This window comes from Oryctolagus cuniculus, chromosome 12 (assembly GCF_051225735.1).
Source record: "Oryctolagus cuniculus isolate XC-2025 breed Fujian yellow rabbit chromosome 12, ASM5122573v1, whole genome shotgun sequence".
NCBI lineage: Eukaryota > Metazoa > Chordata > Mammalia > Lagomorpha > Leporidae > Oryctolagus > Oryctolagus cuniculus.
In genome coordinates this window covers 96549174-96572392 of record NC_142878.1, presented here as the reverse complement: position 1 = coordinate 96572392, position 23219 = coordinate 96549174, and the positions used below count along the sequence as shown (strand labels likewise).

At 45.4% G+C, this 23219-nt stretch overlaps 1 protein-coding gene across 14 annotated transcripts in view; it reads left to right on the top strand.

The window, feature by feature from the left end:
* LOC138843126 (NBPF family member NBPF6-like protein) overlaps positions 1-23219 on the top strand; it is a 135859-nt gene that overhangs the window by 32446 nt on the left and 80194 nt on the right. For 11 of the 14 annotated variants that reach the window (XM_089310643.1, XM_089310645.1, XM_089310641.1 and 8 more), the window contains 5 exons: positions 5903-5966; positions 10241-10357; positions 10801-10897; positions 12029-12137; positions 22056-22194. The gene's annotated coding sequence lies outside the window, so the exon portion shown is untranslated. The remainder of the gene's footprint in view (positions 1-5902; positions 5967-10240; positions 10358-10800; positions 10898-12028; positions 12138-22055; positions 22195-23219) is intronic. The other 3 variants (XM_089310646.1, XM_089310644.1, XM_089310647.1) reach the window with 2 other exon arrangements.

Genomic DNA, 23219 nt, shown 5'->3' with positions numbered 1-23219 from the left:
TGTCTTCGTGTTGGAGTGTGAAGAATTTGACTGCAGTGGGTCATGGTGAAGATCTTTCTGGTCATGTGTATTAGGACTTCCATGTGCTTCCTGTGCTCAAACGTCCCTTTCTTCAAATTAAGGAAGTTGTCTGTAATTACTTCTGTAAAAGGGCCTTCTTGTCGACTGTCTACGTCTTCGCCTACCTGTTCTGATAATATCCCTTAGCTGAAGCCTAACAATAAAAATATTCTTAGTGGGTGACATGCTAGGGAATGAGTGACAAGGCCTATTCAGAGCAGCTGTCACTCCTGCTGCAGTCCCTCGGCTGCAGCTCCCAAGAACTTGGCAAGGCCAGAGGATATGGCTGCCCATGCAGTGACAGGTGCAGATAAAGTGTCCTCCCTGTTGCCACTACCACCATGTGTCTGGCCACAGTTGAACCATCGCCCCAAGGCTCAGAATGGCATCAGGAGAGGAGTGATGCCTATCGAATTCCTATTAGCTGCAAACCAGTGCAGTCCCTGTGTGCTGTTCCACACCAGGAAGAGCAGGGATCCTGCTGTGGCAGGGGCGAGAGGCTCTGGGGTGCGTCCTTGCTTGGCCTAGGAGAGGAGACGACTTGTTAGGACAGCCATGTCACCGGCATCTGGTGGCTGTGCCAGGGCGAGGTCTTGAATTGGTTCCCTCTGAGCAGTGGCTCGCACTGTCATTGTACTGCTAACACCCTCTGTGGTTCAGACTTGCAGCCTGCCTTTGGCAGGATTCGTGGCTTGTGCAGTGGTCTTCATGTCTTCAGCTGCCCTGAGCACGAGCCCCCTTGGGATCTATAGCTACTCTGGTGGGGTCTGGGTGTGGTATGGTTGACTCTAGGGGGACAGGCTTAACAGAGAGGATCTGCAGCTTGAGATGTGAAGGGCAGGATTTAGGGAAAGGATACTCTTCTCTGACTGAGTGTCCACCAGGACAGACATGCCAGAGTATTGGCTCATGTCTTTGCTTGGGATTTCTTCCAGCCATGCAGCTTGACCTGTGTTAAGGCAGTGGGCAAGGGGAGGGTCTGGAAGGAGACAGTGGCCTTGAACACGGGTGGTTTCCTTGCTGAGATACTTACTGGTGAGGGAAGTGCAGCTGTTCTTTCTTTTTCACCACAGGGCCACACTGACTCATGAAAGCAAGGAGCCAGAGGCTGTTATTCATTCATTCCCACCATACCCTCCTGTGTTCCTCTGTGCGCATTGCACATGTGTTCCCAAAGTGCTCATGCTGCAAGGCTCTGCCTGGATGCACAGGCCCCCCACGTGGAGCCAAGAAGTCCTTGTCGTTTGTTGTCTTTGTCACGGTCACCTGATGGCATTGCTGGCTATACTGAGTGGCTCCAGATGTCCTACAATTTTCCCAGCCTGCCTCGCTGGGCTGTTTCATGGTGAGCAGGAGGGGATGCAGAGGGCACAGCCCCATGGGTCAGCTCCCTGCACAGTAGGGCCACACAGGTCACGTGGGGTGTGGGTGGCCTGGCCAGGGAGGAATCTGCAAACCTTCATGCACTCCTGTGCCCCTCGGTACAGCATGTAAGGGTACAGCTGAGGTGATGGCCCCTTGCTAATGGGTTCAGGAGGCACCCAGGATTAACCCTGAGCCTTCTGGTCAAGTGATGGCAACCCTAAACTCTGCAGTCAGGTGTTTTGGGAGGGCAAGCTTCTGTCCGTATGTGTGTATTTGTGTACTCACGTGTGCCTATATATAAAAAACTGCTTACTTACTTACTCACTCACATACGTAAGTGTCTTTTGCAGGGCTGGACAAGTGGCAACAAATTATTTCAATTTCTGTTTACTATGAAAGGTCTTTATTTCACCTTCATTCACAAATGAGTGCTTTGCAGGATATAATATTCTGGGCTGGCAGTTTTTCTCTCTTAGTGCCTGGGCTCAATCTTGCCATTCCCTCCTAACCTGTAGGGTTTCTGATGAGAAGTCTGCTCTTAGTCTAATTGGAGATCCTCTGAGAGTAATCTCAGAGTTTCTCTCTTGCACATTTTAGAATCTTTTCTTTGTTTCACTATGGTGACCTTAATTACAATGTTTCGTGGTGAGGATCTCTTTTGGTCATGTTTATTGGGGGTTCTATGAGCTTCCTGTACTAGGATGTCTCTGTCCTTCTCCAAACCTGGAAAGTTCTCTGCTAGTATCGCACTAAAAAGGCCTTCTAATCATTTCTCTCTCTGCATGCCTTCAGGAACTCCTAGAACCCGAATGTTGGATTTTTAAATAGTATCCTGTAGTAGATTCCCGACAATATTTTTTAGATTTCTAATTTCCTGTTCTTTTCTTTGGTTTGACTGTATATTTTCCTGTGCTCTGTCTTCTAAGTCCGATATTCTCCCTTCTGCTTCACTGATTCTGTTTTTAAGGCTCTCTAATGTGCTTGTCATTTGATCTGTTGAGTTCTTCATTTCATTTAGATTTCTCTTCACTATCACACTTTCCTGTTCTACTAGTTTCTTCATTTCATTTTGATTCCTCCTTAAGATTATATTTTCTTTTTATTTTATTTTCTTTTATTATTTTTTTTGACAGGCAGAGTGGACAGTGAGAGAGAGAGCCAGAGAGAAAGGTCTTCCTTTTGCCATTGGTTCACCCTCCAATAGCCACCGTGGCTGGCGCGCTGCAGCCGGCGCACCGTGCTGGTCCGAAGCCAGGAGCCAGGTGCCTCTCCTGGTCTCCCTTGTGGGTGCAGGGCCCAAGGACCTGGGCCATCCTCCACTGCACTCCCGGGCCACAGCAGAGAGCTGGCCTGGAAGAGGGGCAACCGGGACAGAATCCGGCGCTCTGACTGGGACTAGAATCCAGTGTGCTGGCACCACAGGCGGAGGATTAGCCTATGGAGCCATGGCGCCGGCCATAAGATTTCATTTTCACGAGAGAGATTTTCTATCCTGGCCAGTAAGGATTTCTGTAGTTCAAGAATTTGTTTTTGAGAACTTCTAAATGTTCCTATACATTTTTTGAAATCCATATCTTGTACTTCTTCTATCTCATCATCTTCATTATCTTGAATTGGGGTGTCTTGTTCATTTGGCATCATAGTATCTTCCTTGTTCTTGTTTCCTCGGTTTCTACATTTGTTGCTTGGCATTGTGGAGATATTCTTTGGTTTCTTCTTTTTTTTTCCTTCACTGTGGTGGTTTTTCTCATTATTCTGTGACTCTAGACTAAGTGGACTGTCTGTTTTTGATGGATCCTAGAGGCTTGTGAGGGGTGTGTCCAGAGAGCTGTGTTAGGTTCTTCAGGGTTAAAGGTGTGCCAAAGGTGACACACCCAGGTTAGGTGTGGTAAATATTCTCTCTGTCTCGCTCTCTTTTTATTCAGAAGGGAAATAATTCTGCACAGCCGAGCAGAATTGAAGGTAGTCACTGTCTGAGCTCTGTCCCCTGTGAGTATAATATGCATCTTCTCTGTCCCAAGGACCACACTAAGGATCTGTGCAGTCCTCAGCATAAGCTCAAATTCTCCTGCAGTCTCCCACCGGGTTGCCAAGTTTACCAAGTTTGTGTACTCTCCCGAGAGTACTCACATCTTGGGTACTCAGTGAGTTCTCTCACACAATTTCAGTTTTTTTTTTTTTCACAGTCTCAGTTTCTTAGCTCCACACATTCACTCGGTCCTAACCTCCTGTTACTTCTGCCCACCAGAGTCAGGTTTTTCTGCTTGGCTGATGGCGGGTGCAGCTTTTATGTATGTCCACAATGGTGCCTGTTCTTTGTCTTGCCCACCTTTGTAAGGTGAGTGGAAAGAGAGAATCATGTCTGTACTGGTCCTATTTATTTATTTATTTATTTATTTTTTCTCTCCTCTAGTTAGGCTGGTGAACTTCCCCCATGGGGCTTTAAGCCTCGTTCCCTCTAGGCTCTTCCTGCCGTTTTCCTGCCAGTGTCTCGGGCTACTGCGGTTTCACCTCACCTCCATTTCCAGCGCTGTTGAGTAGCCTTGGCGACTGGGGTTCCGAGCCGTGGACACCCGTGCCCTCCACATAGGTCCACCGTGTACCCCTAGTTCTGGAAGAGTTTCCTCTGCAGTTTTTTCCATAACTCTTCCCTGAAACTACAGTATCTCCACTTTTATTAAACTGTCTTTTCCTGGACTATCAGTGTGTTCCCTCCCTATTCCACCATCTTAGAAGATTCCTCGGAATACATTTTTAAGAATACAGTATGTAACTGTTTTTTGTACATGACAAAGTCCTTAATTTTAGAAATTCACAACTGTCTAAATATCCAAAGAATCCCACAATCTGGTATAAATATGAAACATTTTCTTCTATTATAAAAAAATTAAAATTAACCCATATTCTAACATTGAGAAATGAGATAAAAAGTACAAACATTATAAAGTGCATGTAGAAAATACCAAGTGACCTCAGATGCTACCTTTCTGTATTCTATCTTGCTTTGTGGAAGATATGATTTTTCCCATTTCAAACATGATCCATACGTTAAATGCAGGGCTAGACTGTGGAGGGCGGAGACTGGGAAGCAGACCTGTGTTCAGTGGAGAACTTTGTAGATCACAGGTGTTTCAAGTCCTTGTGCGAGTGTCTTAATAAATAAATTACAAAGATTGCCTCATGCGAAAGACAGAGATAACACCACACAGAATGTTTGTAAGGAAGAAGAGAACGAATGAGTACTGGAATCTTTTCTAAGACAGATTTAAACTCTTTTTCAAATTCTGTGTTAATAGGGTATGTAATGCATATAATATCAAATTCTACGTAAACTCTAGTAGTTGGTCTTGATGTAGTATTTTAGTTACAGCTATGTCTTCCTTCTTTAATTTTTTTTACTGTTTTTAAAGATCCTATTTATTTGACATTGAGAGTTACACGCAGAGAGGATGAGAGGCAGAGAGAGAGAGAAAGAGGGAGATAGAGGGGGAGAGAATGAGGGGGAGGTCTTCCATGTTCTGGTCCACTACCCAGTTGGCTGCAAAGGGTGGAGCTGAGTGGATCTGAAGCCAGGAGCCAGGAGCCTCACCGGGGTCTCCTCTTGTGTGCAGAGGCACAAGGACTTGGGGCATCTTCTACTGCCTTCCCAGTCCACAGCAGAGAGCTGTGTCGGAACTGCAGCAGCCGGAATATGAACCAGCACCCATATGGGATGCAGGCACTGGGGGTGGTGGCTTTACCCACACCTCAAAGTGCCGATCCTCCCGGAAGCCATTCCCCTGGGATCCAGCTGTCTGCTAACACGCCTGGGAAAACAGAGGGAGACAGCCCAAGGACTTAGGCCCCTGAACACAGAATGGAGCACCGGATAAAGTCCCTGGCTTCTGCTTCTGCCTGTTGCAGTCCTGGCCTTTGCAGCCACCTGGGGTGTGAACCCCCAGATGGACGATTACTCAGAGCAAGAGTGTGTGCTGGCAATGCTGCTTGTATTGCTGCTCTCTCCCAAGAGGTGGCAAGGGCCAACACTGGGCCAGACAGAAGCCAGGAGGCAGGAGCTCCATTCAGGACTTCCACAAGGCACGGATACAGGGTCCAGGGTACCTGGGCCATCAGTGGCTGCCTCCCTGGGACACAACCTGGAACAGGAGAGGCAAACTGGAAGTGGCCCTGCGTGCAGCAGTGCAGAGAAGTGTCCTGTGGAATCATTAAAATAGCCCATGGGGACTGCACTTTCACCCTGCCCTGTGACCCGGAAGTGCACCCGCTTGTGCGGCCCTGAATGCTCCACAGTGCTCAAGTGGGAGTCAGTGCCACGTCCACTCCTGCCCAAGAACCTGCACAAGTTGTGAGGAGCCATCCCCGATGCTGCTGGCTGAGCCTGAGGGAAACCCAGCAGCTCCAGGGTCAGGCCGGGATCAGGAGAGGCTGTGGGTTCTAGACAGTCATGCCATTTCCCAGACTCATTTTTCTTCTTCAGACCCTTCTGGAAGCAATGGCCTTTGCGGGCCTCTGTCCCGCCAGCAGACCGAGCCTGCTTGAAGGTGAGTGATGCACGGCTTTTGCAGTTTTATGCTGGGAGTCTTGGGTGCTGGCGTGCCCGTTGCTCTTGGGTCCCGAAGGCGTGGGTGGAGTCGGGGTCATGCTATGCGGACGGTATGGAACTTTCCCCAGTTTGGGAGCAGCTGTGCAAGAGCAGAGGTGGCTCAGTCTCCTCCCAGAATGGCCCCACGTTCCCGTCTGTTTGCTTTTTGATGGCCTAGCCGCCCTGCTCTAGACCTCTGAGCGTGTTCTGAGGAGGAATGAGAGCGAAAATGCTTGTCTGTGTCCTGGTCTAGGAGGACAGTTTCAGGTTACTCTCATTAGGTGAGATGTTAGTGCTCTGTGGGTTTTTCATGAAAGAGCATTGTCAGGCCGAGGTGTACCTTCCATTCCTAATTTGATGTTTTTTTTTTTTTTTAATATTGCAAAAGTAATGGAAGTTTTTGTGAAATAGTTTTTCTGAGTCTATAGGGATAATGTGTGGTCTTTTCTCTTGTTGATTCTGTTCTGGGATATATTGATTTTGTATGGTAGCCATCCTTGAATTCCTGGAGTAACTGTCAGTTGCACACCGTGAGCTAAGCTTCGCTTCTTTTTCTGGACCACATTTGGTAATTTGTTCAGGACTGTGACAGATTCATGATAGATATTTATATGCTACATTTTTTATGATGTGTTTGTTTTCGATGTTGGGATAATTCTGTTCTGATGGAATAAAATGGGATGTTTTCCCTCTTAATTTCCTTTTTGGAAGGATTTGCGAATCACGGATTTTAATTACCCTTTAAATGGGAGTTCTCACTGGTGAAGCCTTGTGGTCCTGGAATTTTCTTCATTTTTTGTGTTTGTTTTTTGGTTTCCCTGCCAATACAGTCTCATTTCATGTTAAAAGTATATTCAGGCCAGTGCCGCAGCTCAATACACTAATCCTCCACCTTGCAATGCCAGCACACTGGGTTCTAGTCCCAGTCAGGGCACCGGATTCTGTCCCGGTTGCCCCTCTTCCAGGCCAGCTCTCTGCTGTGGCCCGGGAGTACAGTGAAGGATGGCCCAAGTGCTTGGACCCTGCACCCCATGGGAGACCAGGAGAAGCACCTGGCTCCTGCCTTCGGATCAGCATGGTGTGCTGGCTGCAGCGCACCAGCTGCAGTGGCCATTGGAGGGTGAACCAGCGGCAAAAGGAAGACCTTTCTCTCTGTCTCTCTCTCTCTCTCACTGTCCACTCTGCCTGTCAAAACAATTTTAAAAAAAAGTTGATTCAGAGTTTCTAGTTTGACTGCAATCATTTTAATGGTTTGTTTCTTTCTGAGAATCAATCCATTGTATCTACATTGACCAAATTCTTGTGCCTTGGTTTTCGCATAGTGTTTTTTGATGATTATTTTAGTAAGGTTGTTAGTAATGTCCTCTCTGTCATTTCTCTTGTTATGTCACTTGAGTCTGTTCTCTTTTTTCCTTGTTTCATGTGGATAAATGTATTGTCAATTTCGTTGAGGTTTCAAAAATTGTATTTTGGTCTCACTGAATTTTTGTTGTGATATTCTCTATGCCGTTGGCTTCATTTCCATTTGAATCTTTTTCCTCCTTCTGGTTTCTTAAGATTTACTTTGCTGTTCTAGTGTTTTAAGGTAAAATTGGGTTTATTGATCCGATGTTTTTATTCTTTAATATATACCTGTAGAGCAATACAATTTTTCCTGTTAAATTATTCCTGTCAACATGAAAAACTGTATGGATGTACCCACTACTGGGAGCATGTTGAAGGAAATGAAATCATTTTGTAGACAGAGAGGTTTTCACAGGCCTATGCTTATTGCAGTAGAATGCACAATAGCCAGGCTATGCAGTCTATGTATGTATGTATGTATGGTGTACATAGCCCATAATGTCTTTATTCAGTCTTGAGGTGATCAGCATTTTGGCTGATTGCATATCTTTGACATTGTGCATTGATTTATGGGGGCAGAGATAACTCTTTGTTCGTATGTTGCTTTCATTTCCCTTGGGTATATTCACAGGGGTGGAATGGCTGGCTCCTATGGTACGTCTATATTCAGATTTCTGACTTATCTCCATACTGTCTTCCACAGTGGCGATACCAGTTTACATTCCCACCAGCTGTGGATGTGGGTGCCTTTTCCCTCCATATCCTCAAGGCCGTTGTAGTATTGATTTGCATTTCCCTGATGGCTAGTGATCCTGAGCATTTCTGCATGTGTTTGTTGGCCATTTAGATTTCCTTTCTTGAAATATTTAGCCTGTTGAAGTCCCTTGCCCATTTCTTGAGTGGGTGGTTTGTTTTGCTGTTGTTGAGTTTCTTGAAAGTTTCCGGTAGTTTATCCTTTATCAGTTGCATACTTTGCAGATAATTTCTCCCATTCCATTAGTTGCCTCTTTAGTCTTGCAGGGCAGAAGCTTCTCAATTTGTTTTTTTGGTGTCCTCTTCTATCCCTTTCTTTAATCTGTTGTGATCCCCAGATATTGAACATCCTTGGTTTTATTTATCCAAGCGATTTTATTTTCTTTGTAGCTCTGTGAATGGGATTGGTCTTTGAAGTCCTTTCTCAGCCATGACATTGTTTGTGTATACAAATAGGCTGCTGATATTCTATCCTGCCACTTTACCACATTCTACTCTGAGTTTCAATAGTCTCTTAGTGGAGTCTTTTGGATCTCCTATATATAGAATCATGTCATCTGCAGATAGGGATAGTTGGACTTAACTCCCTTCCAATTTGTATCTACAATTGAGAAATGAGAGAAGAAGTACCAACATGATCACGTGCACGTAGAAAATGGCAACAGTGACCTCGGATGGTACCTTTCTGTATTCTGTCTTGCTTTGTGGGACACGTGATTTGTCCCATTTCAAACATGATCCATACGTTAAATTCAGGTCAAGAATGTAGAGGGCGGGGACTGGGAAGCAGAGCTGTGTTCTGTGGAGAACTCCAGATCACAGGTGTTTCAAGTCCTTGTGCGAGTAGGTACATAAATTTCTGAAGAAGTAAATTACAAAGATTTCCTCATGCGTAAGTCAGAGATAATACCACACAGTATGTTTGTAAGGAAGAAGAGAATGAATGGGTACCATAATCTTTTCTAAGATTGATTTAAATTCTTTTTCAAATTCTTTGTTAATTGGGTATGCAATGCATGGAGTATCACATTCTAAATAAACTCTAGTAGTTGGCCGTTTTGTAGTATTTTATTTACAGCTATGTCTTCCTTTTTTAATTTTTTACTTTTCTGTAAACATTTATTTATTTGAAATTCAGACATATACACAGAGAGGATGAGAGGCAGAGAGAGAGAGACAGACAGTCAGAGAGACAGATAGATAGGTTTTCTATCTGCTGTTCCACTTCCTAGTCGGCTGCAATGGCCAAAGCAGAGCAGATCCAAAACCAGGAGCCAGAGCCACCCGTGGTTACCTTTGTGGGTGCAGGGTTCCAAGGAGTTGGGCCATCTTCTACTGCCTTCCCAAACCACATCAGAGAGCCACATCGGAAGTGCAGCATTCGGGACTCAAACCGGTGCCTAGATGGGATGCACGATGTGGGTGGTGGCTATACCCACTACCCCACAATGCCAGGTGCTCCGGAAGTCATTGTCCATGGGATGCTGCTGTCTGCTAACATTCCTGGGAAAGCAGAGAGAGAAGGCCCAAGGTCTTAGGACCCTGAACCCAGAGTGGAGCACTGGATAAAGTCCCTGGCTTCTGCCTTTGCCTGGCTGAGCCCCGGGATTTGTAGCCACCTAGGGGGTGAACCCCCAGATGGATGATCACTCAGAGCGAGAAAGAGTACTCGCAATGCTGCTTGCACTGCTGCTCTCCCCAAGCAGTGGCAAGGGCCAGTGCTGGTCCAGGAAGAAGCCAGGAGGCAGGAGCTCCATTCAGGACTCCCACTTGACAGGGTGGCTGGGTTCAGAGTGCCTGGGCCATCAGTGGCTGCCTCCCTGGGTCACAGCCTGGAGAGGCAGGAATGGAAGTGGCCCTGGGGCATCAGGGCATAGCTGCGTCCCCTGGTGCCCTGTCAGTCACCAGTGAGGAGTGCGCCTGTGCCCAGCACTGTGACCTGGAAGTGCACCCACAGGCGCATCTGTTTTTTCTGCACGGTGCCCCAGCCCAGAGCTTGTGTAAGCACTGAGTTACTGATTTCGATGCTGGTGGCCAAGCCTGAGGAGACCCAGTGCCCCCCAGGGTCAGGCCGGGATCAGCTGAGGCTGTGGTGAGGCCGCTGCTCAGTTATCTTGTGCTTCTGGAACTTTCTAGGCACAGTCCTCTTCTTTGGCCGCTCTGAAAGACTGCACCTCAGGACCGGGTCCCTGTGTCAGGAACAGAAAGGTTCTTTCTGTGGAGAGTTTGGCGCGGTGGCCTTCCTGTCACTGGGTAGGCGGGGCCTGGGGGACAGTGAGTGGGGAGGGTGTGTGTGAGGGGTAGCTGAAATAGAAGGTGGAAGAGAGTGGGGGTTAAGGGGAGGCTGGAGGAGAGAGGAAGGGGGGAGAATGAAAAGGTGGTGTGAAGGTGGGGAGGCAAGGAAGGGAGGGGCAGAAACCCACGTTGGGGAGAAGAAAGGAAGGGGGAGAGTGCCAGGAGTTCTGGCGGGCATGTGTGGTGCAGGGGATTGGGAGAGGTAGAATTTTTCCCACGGGCCCAATTCTGTCTTGGGGGTTTTCTGTCCCTGGCCGGAAGTAGCCTTTGCCACGTCCTTGAGAGGACTTGACTCACGGCCTCTCTTCTCCAGGTAGTTCAGAAGTGTAAGGTGAATGTGCAGGAAAATGGGGCACGGGGCACTCGAATTATTTGGCAGCTAATCCGGTGAATTTTCACAGGCTGCACACATGGAGGAGAAAGCAGAAGCTTAGAGAACCCCCAAGAATCCTTCTCTGTGCTCTGTTCCAGCCTGCCCCCAGATTCTGACACCTCATAGTAAGTACTAGATATTCTTTTCTATTTAAATATTGGTTTGAAAGGCAAAGTTCTAGATAGGCGGTGCAGGAGAGATCTTTGTGTATGGGTTCACCCCCCAGGTGGCTACAATGTCCTCAGGCTGGGCTAGGCCAAAGCAGACACCATGTACTTTATCCAGTACTCCAGTGTGGGTTCGGGGGCCCAAGTCCTTGGGGTGCTTCCTCTGCTTTTCTAGGTGTTTGATCAGACAGCTGGATCACAAGTGGGAATAGCCTGGGGGTGGGGGAGTGGCAGACAGAACAGTGGCATAGTGGATGAAACTGTCGCCTGCAGTACCAGCATCCCATATGGGTGTCTTCCTTCTCTGTGATACTTTTCTCTCATTCCCCCCAGCAGAACGAAGTATCCAGAGCTTCTGTAAGACACTACCTATACATGTAAAGTGCTTACCCATTTTATCACCATTTATTTGCTAAATACCTGTATCCCGTATAAGACTGTGAGCTTGTCCAGGGCAGGACTTTGTCTCTCTGCTTTCATTCCTGTAGTCCCTGGTACACAGTTGGAATTCAGCTTATGCAGAATTAACAATGCACTCACTTTTGGATCTTGGGACAGGAAGTGTTGGTTATAGAAAGGTCTGTTTACAGGGATAAAGGTAGGAGGGACAAGAAAGGATGTTTAAGAGAATCAGCATTAATGAAGCACTTTTTGTTGTCAGGCTTCTTAATGCACCATTGTCTCATTTCTAAATAACAACACAAGGAGGGGAAGCAAGAGTTTTATTTAATTATGCCACATTGTCCTGTCTGATCCTCTTCAAAGTTCTGTGAGGAAGGCGCCACTGATACTCTTTTAAATATGAGTTAAAGGAAGTGGGAACCAGCCCTAGGCCATATATCGAGGTCAATGAAGTTCCAGTTTAAATGCTGCTGTGCTTGCCCCAGAGCCGTGTCCCTCCTGGGGTTAGAACCTCAGCTTCCATCGGTTCCAGAGTTGGGGTATCAGAGAGGTGGTAGCTGGTAAAAACCAGTGGTCCTAGTCTTTGGGCTTGTCTGTGTGTGGAGCATAACTACAGGGACTTGAGCTGTGTCACTAAGGACCCTTCTTTCTAACGCTGTGGCCTCATGCAGTGATTTGTTAATACAGGTCTTGTGTCCTGATTCACACCAGTCGGGAGTCTTGAGCTGTTGGGGGAGTCTGAGGAGGACACCTGGCTACCCTGTGACTGGAGCTGACTTTTAAGAGGGACCCTGAGGTATGAAAGGAGAGTTGCTGGTACGGTTAGGACCAGAGGATTTGAGGAGTCCTCAAGGTCCCCTGGTGATTAGTCTTTTTAAAATTTATTTATTATTTATTTCAAAGGAAGAAAGAAATATTTCATGTGTTAGTTTACTTCCCTAATGCCCACAAGAGCTGGAAAGGTATGTAAAGCCAGGATCTGGGAACTCAATCCAAGTCTCCCATGTGAGTGGCTTGGATGTAAGTACTTGAGCCATCACCTGCTGCCTCCCAGGTTGGAGTAGTATGAAGCTGGATTCAGGACTTCAGCCAGGACTTGATCCTGGGCACTCTAACATGGGCTGTGGGGATTGCAGTAGAGGCTTAGTCGCTATACCATTAGTCTTCAGTTCCTTCCTTCAAAGTGTGGCTGGCTACTTGGGAGGGGTTTACCTCACCACTGCTACCTGGGCCTGCTGCACAATTTTGTGAGCACCTTGTTCCTAAGGCAGCGGTAAAATGCCACTAAAGATACTAAAACATAAAGCTCTTTCCTTTCTTCCATGTATCCCCTTGGCTCAGACTCATGTTCTTTTGACTTGCTTACAAAACACAAGTTCAAAGATAAAATTTTGAGGCTTTTTAAGACACAACCAGCGGAGGTTTAAACCCAGTGCAGGCCCTTCTGAGTGCCAGCCCTGTGTGACTGTTCCAATGTGACTGTGTAGGCTGCACGCCCATGAGGTTAGCCCTGGCTGCTGAGTATAACCCATTGGCTTTAACTAGTCTGGGTCTAATCATATGACACTCCAGGGAACCTGGACAGACTTGATGTCTTATTAAGTCAGCTCCCTGAGGATTGTGTGGACTAGCTAGTGATACTGTCTCATGATCCAGCTCCTCATTTTCTTAGCAACCTCTTCTCCAGCTAGGGCTGGTATCTTTTTCCAGTGTAAGACTCCTCATCCCTGGCCTTGAGCACTGAGAGGAACTGGAATGCTGCTGTGTGGCAGAGACCTCCTGCAGGTTCTCTGAGCATTCTGAGTCCCCACGACTCCGCTTAGTGTTTCTATGGTACCACACTGTCAGAACTGTGTTCACAAATGAGGCAGGGGACAGTCTGTCCCTGCTGTATTCCTGTTCTGAACCTGGCAATCAAGGTCCACACAAGGCCGATGATAGAAATGTTGCATCCAGGCTGGTGCCGTGGCTCACTTGGCTAATCCTCCGCCTGCGGCGCTGGCACCCCGGGTTCTAGTCCCGGTTGGGGTGCTGGATTCTGTCCTGGTTGCTGCTCTTCCAGTCTAGCTCTGTGCTGTGATGTGAAAAGGCAGTGGAGGATGGCCCAGGTGTTTGGGCCCCTGCAGCTGCATGGGAGACCAGGAGGAAGCACCTGGCTCCTGGCTTCGGATCGGCGCAGCATGCCAGCCATAATGTCCATTTGGGAGGTGAACTTATGGAAAAGGAAGACCTTTCTCTCTCTCTCTAACTCTGCCTCTCAAAAAAAAAAAAAAAAAAAAAAAAAGAAATGTTGCATCCAAGCAGCCCCCTTATAACTAAGATCACCTCAAGAGCCCCACAAGTGGATCTTGGACCAGAATTCAGGACTTTATGTGCAACTTGAACACTTCCTGCCTTGGGAAGTTCACTGCCCCCACCCCCAGGACATGTTCTTAGCTGCTTGGTCCTAGGTGTAGAGGCTATGGCCTCTGGAAATGTGGTACTGAGTTGACTTCTGAGTGTCCAGATGCCAGAAAACATGTAACGGAGTTCCTCGGATCTGTGTGACCACTTGGATATCCAACTGTGATTGCAGACACCCATGGTGGACTTTTGAGTGCCGCCTCACGTTGGAGCTGAGTGCTTCCTGCTGGGACCGTGTGATCTTCCTGGGATGCCAGGGTGGCACAGCAACCCATGGTGCTCTGGATGCTCTTGCTGAATCTGTGTGTAGCTTAGAAGGTAAAACTGTGTTTTCACTAGGATGGAGCAGAGTCTCAGAAGGACAAGGAGATGGTCCTATAAGATATTGATGCTGGGGCCGGCGCTGTGGCACAGCAGGTTAAAGTGTTGGCCTGCAGTACTGGCATCCCATATGGGTGCTGCTTCATGTCCCAGCTGCTCCACTTCAGAGCCAGCTCTCTGCTAAGCCCTGGGAAAGCAGTAGAAGATGGCCTGAGTCCTTGGGGCTCTGCACCTGTGTGAGAGACCCAGAAGAAAATTCTAGCTCCTGGCTTTGGTTCAGCTCAGCACTGGCCATTGCAGTCATGGGGAGTGAACCAGCTGTTGGAGGACCTCTCTCTCTCTTTGTCTCTCTCTGGCTCTACCTCTCTCTCTAACTTTTTCAAATAAAATAAATCTTTAAAAAAAACTTAATGATAATGTGTACATTTGATCTAACTTGGAAAGGAAATTTCATTCCTCTGCTTCAAGCCAGCTTGCAATTCAGGAAGGGCAGCATTTTTGTGAATTTAGAGAATCTTTAGGCTTCTTGCTTCTTCTCTGCTAGCCTCTCCCTTGTAAATTATCATGTAGCATCATTCTTTGCTCTGGTAGGATCCATATTTTTTAAATTTATTTGACAGATAGAGTTAGACAGGGAAAGAGAGAGAGAAAGAGAAAGATCTTCCTTCCATTGCTTCACCCCCCAAATGGCCACCATGGCCTGAGCTATGCCAGTCCAAAGCCAGGAACCAGGTGCTTCCTCCAGGTCTCCCACGTGGGTGCAGGTGCCCAAGGACTTGGGCCATCCTCCACTGCCTTCCCGGGCCACAGCAGAGAGCTGGAACCAAAGAGGAGCAGCCGGGTCTAGAGCCTGGTGCCCATTTGGGATGCTGGTGCTGCAGGTGGAGAATCAGCCAAGTGAGCCACGGCACCGGCCCCCGGATTCACTTTTTTTTTTTTGACAGGCAGAATGAACTGTGAGAGAGAGAGACAGAAAGAAAGGTCTTCCTTTTGCCGTTGGTTCACCCTCCAATGGCCGGTGCGCTGCAGCCGGCACACCGCACTGATCCGAAGCCAGGAGCCAGGTGCTTCTCCTGGTCTCCCATGGGGTACAGGGCCCAAGGACTTGGCCCATCCTCCACTGCACTCCCGGGCCACAGCAGAGAGCTGGCCTGGGAGAGGGGCAACTGGGACAGAATCCAGTGCCCCGACTGGGACTAGAACCCGGTGTGCCGGCATCACAAGGCAGAGGATTAGCCTAGTGAGCCGTGGCGCCGGCCTGGATTCATTTTTAAAACCGTCTTTTTTCTCTTCTGTATGAGAATACTTCAGAAAGTTAATGGAAAAAGGAATGAAAAGATAACTTTATTTTGGTGTAAAATTTTTTAAACCCACGCACATTTCTTTTAACATTTTCTCTGTAATGTTTGGAGATCCCTCGTTTATGATAACAAGTCTTGGCAAATTTTTTGTCATTGTCTTGTTTCTTTAGTTATTAGGAATAAATTATTTTGTTAGGATGAACTTAGCCTATTTGAATTAGTGTTGGATCTCATTTGCTGTGAAATAAAGAATTACTTTATGGATAATGAAAGCAATTTAATGATGTGGTGTAAAGGAGCAAACAATATTACTCAGTCTATTAACATCAGGAGACTTCTCTCTGACCTCTTAACAGTGCCCTGCAAACTGTATATTATTGCACTCTTGAGGCAGGGGCTGAAGTCTGGCCTGAAGGTATTTTAGAGAATGCTCCAGGTGGAAAAGTCATAAAAAAGGCAGAGAAATATTCGTAGCAATAAATGCGAAGGCAGAAGAGACTTCTAGAATTGAAGTGACCACAAGGATTGCTGGGATTTTTTGAGCAGTACAGACTAGGTTGTCTGACTGGGCTCCCGATACAATCACTACAGCCTTGTGAAATTAAAAACTCTATGAAGTTCTACAGAATGGTGTTTGAGACTCACTAATAGGATTCAACCTACAAAAGGAATGCAGATGAGACAGAGCATCTCTGACCTTAACAGTGGCGGTCTTTACTTTCGCTTTATATTGCTATAGCAACTTTAAAATGCCTTCTGTTTAAAAACCTGAGGAAATGTATGTGAAAAGTCTTTTTGGCAATCTTTTGTTATCAGTAAATTCACCATCTTAAGTTTGTTATAACTTACTGAACCTGTGATACTAGGAACTTGATAGAACTTTGCAGCACTGGACTGCAATTTGCAGCTTGCTCAAAACTGAGGGAGTTGGAGCTTACCCAGCATAATTAGAAGTGTACCCTCTATTTGAAGCCTTGGCAAGAACCATAATTTAGGATTGTGGCTGTGTGGCACTGGTAGAACATGTTGTTCAGTCCTGAGTTTGGACACCTTGTTTGTATATGACAGAAAAACAGCTTTCAGAAACTTCCTGGTGGATAAAGTATCCTTTTCACAGTCTGGTGGTTTCACTGCTTTTTTTTCTAAATGTTTCCTTTTCTCTTCAAGTGCAGGCATGTTCATTTTATCAAAGCAGGCATTTTCTCTTCTTTAAAAATAAATCTTGAGTATTCTGAAGAAATTTTCCACACCGCTAGGGTATATAAAAGCATGTTGTGTGAGCATAATTACAAGGATGGAATGCTTTGCTTTTGAGTAGCAATGGACCAACACTTGGTGTGCTAAGAAACAGTTTTTATTCTATTTTGTGGTTGAAAGCTTGCTTACTACTGCTCCTGATCATAATCTTAGTCCTTTTTGTCAAATGGATTTAGAGCCCACAGCACCTTTTTATCCACCTTCTCTCTGAAAAGCAGTGGGAGAGAGAGCAAATTTTTTAGATTCATTTATTTATTTGTGAGGTAGAGTTACAGACAGAGACAGAGGTCTTCCATCCACTGATTCACTCTGTAAATGGTTGCAATGGCCAGAGCTGAACCGATTCAAAAGCTGGAGCCAGGAGCTTCTTCGAGGTCCCCTGCATGGTTTCAGGGGCCCAAGAATTAGGCTATCTTCTGCTGCTTTCCCAGGCCATACGTTTCACTTTTAATTCTTCCTATGGCTTTAATTTAGCTACCTGGGAACCCTGAGCTGAGGATAGGACGAGTGTTCCCAGCCTCATTTTATGGGTCAGCAATAAATAAAGCCTGAAATAGTGGCTGCATTTGTTCATCTGGAACTTGATACCAAAGCCCAGAATTTTAGTTTTATAAATATTGATGATTTTTGGCTCCAGAATTTAAAAGAAGTTCAGCATCTTTACTTTTTGTTATTCTGAATGTGATTTACTTGTCCCTAAAGTGTGCACATTACAAAATTTATGATTTAGAAAGTGGAAATTGAAAAAAAGAAAATGGAAGTTACCCCTCAGCTCTGTTTGGAGATGTCCGAAGCACTGGTGACAGTTTGATGTGTCCTCTTCCAGGTGCTTTCCGCACCTTAATAAAAGTGTGTGTGGGGGGGGTGGGTGGGTATGGTTGGGTGTATTTGTGTTTGTACTGTGCTCACATGCACATAGAAATGACTTTGTGCAGAACTGTGTTCTTGATAGGATGGTTTTCCATCTTCCTTTTTATACTTGACAGTATAGTAATTTTTGTATCATTATAAACATATAGATCTCATTCTCTTCAGTGACTGTATAAGATTACATTGTATTCCAATATAAGTGGTTGCCATTTTGTGTGATAATTCTGATTTTTTTGCCATTAAAATAATGCTGCACTGAGAAACCTGGAATATCCATACCTGAGCATCCCAGGAACTGCTGTTTTGATGACCTGTGTTATTTGAGAATCACTAGGTCAAGTACAGTCCTGTTTAAAATGTTGCTAGGTCCTTCTAAATTATCCTCCAGGGTTGCATCCATCTAGACTTCCACAAACAGTGAGGTAATCTCCTGTGCTTTCCATCAACACCAGGTTTTTATAATTCACATTCCTTTCAGTGAAGCATCTCTGCTTCAACACAAGACAAGAGCTGCCCTTTCATCACTCCCTGTTGGCACACCAAGGGCAGGTGGTGTAGAGGAGTCCGTTATAGCTAGCAGGGAGGTGAGCATATGTTAAGCTAGAAACAGAGGTGTTTGGCTTTCATTCCTGTTTATTAATTCAGATAATGTTTCTTGAAGGCTGTTACTGGCCATGGACCCTGGGAATAGCATGATAAACAAGACCATGCTCTGCCTTCAAGAGCTTGCATTCTAGTGTGGGTCAGCCTTGAACACATCCAGTAGAATATAATGTCAAGTATGGTGAAGACTTCAGATGAAAAATAAAGCAGAGAAAAGGACAAGGGAGGAGGTGTGTGTGGGGAGACCAGGTGCAAGAGAGGATGCCACTCGGATGGTCTTGGAAGGTTCTCTGCTGATGGGACTCTTTTTTCTATATATTTTATTTAATGAACATAAATTTCCAAAGTACAGCTTATGGATTACAATAGCTTCCCCCCCATAACTTCCCTCCCACCCACAACACTCCCCTCTCCCACTCCCTCTCCCCTTCCATTCACATCAAGATTAATTTTCAATTATCTTTATATTAAGTATATTAAGTAAAGATCTTTATATTAAGTAAAGATTTCCACAGTTTACACCCACACAGAAACACAAAGTGTAAAATACCATTTGAGTACTAGTTATAGCATTAATTAAACACCTAAGAGTAATTGTGTATTAATTACAGAGTTCAACCAATAGTTTTAAGTAGAACATAAAAATACTAAAAGGGTAAAGTATTAAGTTTTTTTTCTTTTTTTTGTTATATAGTTATTTTTTATTTAATAAATGTGAATTTACAAAGTGCAAGTTGTGTATTGTTGTGGCTTCCCCCCCCCCAAACCTCCCTCTCTCCCGTGGCCCTCCCCTCTCCCACTCCCTCTCCCATCCTGCCCTTCATCCTGATAGGACTCTTGAATAGAGACCCATGTGCAGCGAAACCTGAGCCCCACTGATAACCTGTAGAAGGCCCCATCAAGCTGGGTCTGGCAATAGCAAGTTCAGAAGGCCTGAGAAAAAAGCCAGTCAGGCAGGTTCCAGAAGAAGCCCCGGAGCTGCACTGACTTTTGATTTGCTAGAGGGAGATAATTGAGCTACTTAATTTCTTTATCAAATGCCGTGTTGAGGCAAATGAAACTGTGAACCGCATGTGTGTGTCTTTGAAAGAGTGACGCTGTTCATGTACGGTAGCACTTGAACCACTAGAATGCAGCATCTTAACCACTAGACAGCAAGTCTCTGTTAGCATTCTGTAGAATGAAGTGGCATTGCATGCCAGCTCTTTCACTACCAGAAGGCTGACCTGGTTGAAATTTACACAGGAGTTGAACAGACCTCCGCACCTTCAGTGTGGATAAGACTAGAGCAGTGCACTCTTGTACCTGACTGCCCTTTGTTCTGCCTCTTTGTGTTGTACATTATTAAAAGTGTTTTCAAAGCTCTGGTGCTCACAGCTGAAAATAAAGTAGTAGGTTGGAGGACAGTCACAGACAGCACTGTCCACTCAGCAGGTCAGGTAGTTTCTCCTTAACCATTGTACCAAATGCCCTACTCCACCCATTATTAACTCTAGTCCTTTCAGAGTTATTAGCTGTGTTATAAAATGTCTAACTTTCAGAGGGGTTTTATAAATCTTTAAAGTAAAAAATATGAACATTGTTGCCACCGTTGTGGCTTAGCTGGTAAAGCTGCCGCCCGTGATATCAGCATCCCACATGGGCACTGAATCAGAGTCCTAGCTACACTTCCAATCCAGCTGTCTGCTAATGCACTTGGGAGGGCAGCACAAGATAGCCCAAGTGCTTGGGCTCCTGCGCCCATGCTCCTGTCTCCTGGCTTCGTTCTGGCACGGCCCTGGCCATTGTGGCCATTTGGTGAATGAACTAGTGTATGGAAGATCTCTCTCTCTCTCTCTCTCTCTGTCTCTCTTCCTCCCGTCCTCCCTCCCTCCTTCCCTCTCGTTCTGTAACTCCACCTTTAAAATAAATGAAATGTTTTTAATAAAGAACCTTTAACCATTCAAAGCCTCAAGTAGAAAGAAAAAGAACCTTACAGACCCACAGTACAAACTGACGTAAAACCTTCACTGAAATTTTTGTTGAAGTTTGCTGGTAGTGTTCATCAGAAATGACACATGCTGACTTGTGTGAAGTGAGCTGATTGATATTCTTGAAACTGTGTAAAAATCACTTCTTGTTTTTACACAATGTACCTGTTACACTCCTGAGCTACTCGAGAGCTGTTGGGTAGAGATGTTATTACTGAAAAAGTGGTCACACTGCACAGATCCCATGGGCACCGTTACACTCTGTGACTGGCACTTCCAGGGCTAGTGCTGTGCACACCTGGGAAGCCTTACCCACAGGTGGTGTCGTATCCGCACAATGGCTGCATGATGGTTCTCTCTTCATTTAAATGGTTGGTAGGGTTCCATTAGCACACAGTCCTTCAAGTTGTGACTTTTCAATATTGCTCACTCACATGGTTTTGAGTCCCCTCGGGGGGGAACAGTTGCGGCCCTGAGGGGTTGCCCACTTTTCTAGAGACAAGGACAGGCCTAACCTTGCCTCCTGGAACTTTCTCTGAGTTACAAACCTCTTAGAGTTATGATACAACCTTGAAATTTTGTATTTAATGGTGTATCTTTAAGCAGAGGTATCTTATAAGCATAGTGCAGCAATCATAGACTTATTTTTATTCTTTTTTTTATTAAGGAGGAGGGAGTAAAGCATTGTTGGTCAGTGCACATGGTACTTAATGTGGAATCTGGAGGTGGAGATGGTGTTTTCTTACTTATATAGTTTATGATTTCCAACTATCTCCAAGAGGTAAATACTAGAATTAGGTCTAGGCTGTGGTTCTAGCTGGTATGGTTCTGTTTTAAATTTCATCTCACATCTGCTTGGCATCAAGATTTCCAGCTTTCCAAGGTTGGCCACACATTTAAAGCAAGTGTCCAAACCAGTTGTTAGAGGAAAAGATAGAGCAGTGGTAACGATGATGCTAAATGAATCATTTGTGTGATATCTGACACCTCATCACCTAGTTGAAATATCTATGTGTTTTCTTTTTTACTGCAATAAAAATAATTCAGACTTACCGAAACTGTATATTTTCATTCCTTGCACATCTATTTTCTGACTCATTGGGCTTCTAAACTTCTGTGGATAGGGGCTAGTGTTGTGGTGCAGTGGGTTAAGCCACCACCTGTAATGCCAACATCCCATACTTGTTTTCTTTCTGTAATCAAGTAGTTGAAAAACAACCACCCCTCCCAATGCATGAGTCATATAAAAGCAATTTCACTTTATTTGAGCACTCTAAGGAGAAAAAGCAGATGAGTATGTACTATACCTAGAGAGAAAAACTCTGTCAAATTTTAGATTGAATGGTGGGCCAGCGCCACGGCTCAATAGGCTAATCCTCTGCCTTGTGCTGCTGGCACACCGGGTTCTAGTCCTGGTCGGAGCGCCGGATTCTGTCCCAGTTGCCCCTCTTCCAGGCCAGCCCTCTGCTATGGCCCGGGAGTGCAGTGGAGGATGGGCCAAGTCCTTGGGCCCTGCACCCTCATGGGAGACCAGGAGAAGCACCTGGCTCCTGGCTTCGGATCAGTGCAATGCACCGGCTGCAGTGCACCGGCCACGGCAGCCATTGGAGGGTGAACCAACGGCACAAGGAAGACCTTTCTTTCTGTCTCTCTCTCTCACTGTCCACTCTGTCTGTCAAAAATAAAAAAAAAATAAAAAAAAATAGATCGAATGGTGGAATAAATTCCATGACAGAAGTGAAACAAACAATCAACTTGTGGCCCCACTACACTGGAGCCTGGCCTCACTGCCTACTTGGGACAGACAGCAGGAGCTCAGGAGAAGCCTGGAGCCACACCCTCTGTGCAAGCCTGCACAGGCTTGGTCTTTGTTTTCTGATTGTTGGGCCTGGAGGTAATCCAATCAGACTTGATGTATGCCGTTGAATACCGAGTTTATAAAAAGGATACTCAGTGTTGCTGTTTCCCTTTTCTCTTCTTGGTGTCCAGCGTCGTGGAGCTCTTCATTGGAACATGTGCTAAGCCCTGGCTCTAAGAACAAGGAGGTGAGCAGCCAAGAGCAATACTTGCAGGAAGGGCCAGGCTGCCAGTGTCAGAGGAGTGGCAGTGGATTCAGCAGGACCCTCAGGTTTGTCCATCCTCGCCTGGTGAGTCTTCTTGAAATGCTTGTGCATATCATTCATATACTTCTATATTATAAATTTAATATCATATGTTCTAAATAGATTTTAAATTTTATATTTAAAATATATATGTGCTTGGAGGTATCATGTACAGTTCCAGGAGGTGTGAGCCTACCTGGCTGAATTCTGATGCCAGGATAGGTGAACCCGCAGGTGAGTCATCTTCTTTTGGGTAGGCAATTTAGATGCCCGGTGACTGTGTGAATTTCCAGGTCTCTTGTTTTATTTTCTGGATTTATAGTTCTACTTAGTGTATAGGAGCTGAGAAAATGGATCTGGTCACCAAAACGGTAGTTCCTGCTTGCAAGATTTGCTTCCTGTTTTTCCTAATTTGCTTAGATGGTTTATCTCAGTTTTCATTAAGGGTTCTCCAACACAGCAGTGATAGCATTGAGTGATAACCCCAAAAAGATGGTTGTATATTGTTGTCACTGCCCCACTGAATTCTAATTCTGCCTCTGTGATATCCAGTGTTCCCTAATTTTATGAAAAAGTTCCTGAGGAATACATTGTTCTGTTGTGTTAATGAATATGGTTATATGGGGAGACATATCATGTAAAATTTACATATCCCAATCATATTATTGCATTAACTAGGCATATGGTGACTCTGTTTATCATCAGAGGCACCTAGATCCGAGGATGGCACCGAAATTTCTAGTAGTAAGCATTACTTCCTAAGTATGTTCGTTTCAGTTATAAAACTGTAAGGTTCTGAATAACTCAGTAGAGGTTCTTTTTACTTCTAAATTAGATTTTGAAATATTGAAATCATTTGGATTATGATATTTCTAGACCATTTTTAGGTCTGAGAAGGCAGGGGCATTGTTTCTGGGCAGTATCCACTCTGGTTGCCATGTAATTGGTTCTAAAACTTCAGTTGATGAAATGAAATCCCTATTTGTCCCTGTGTTTCAAACAACACAAAATTTCAAAATCTGTAGGTATTGTGTTCTGTGGTTTGGTTCTT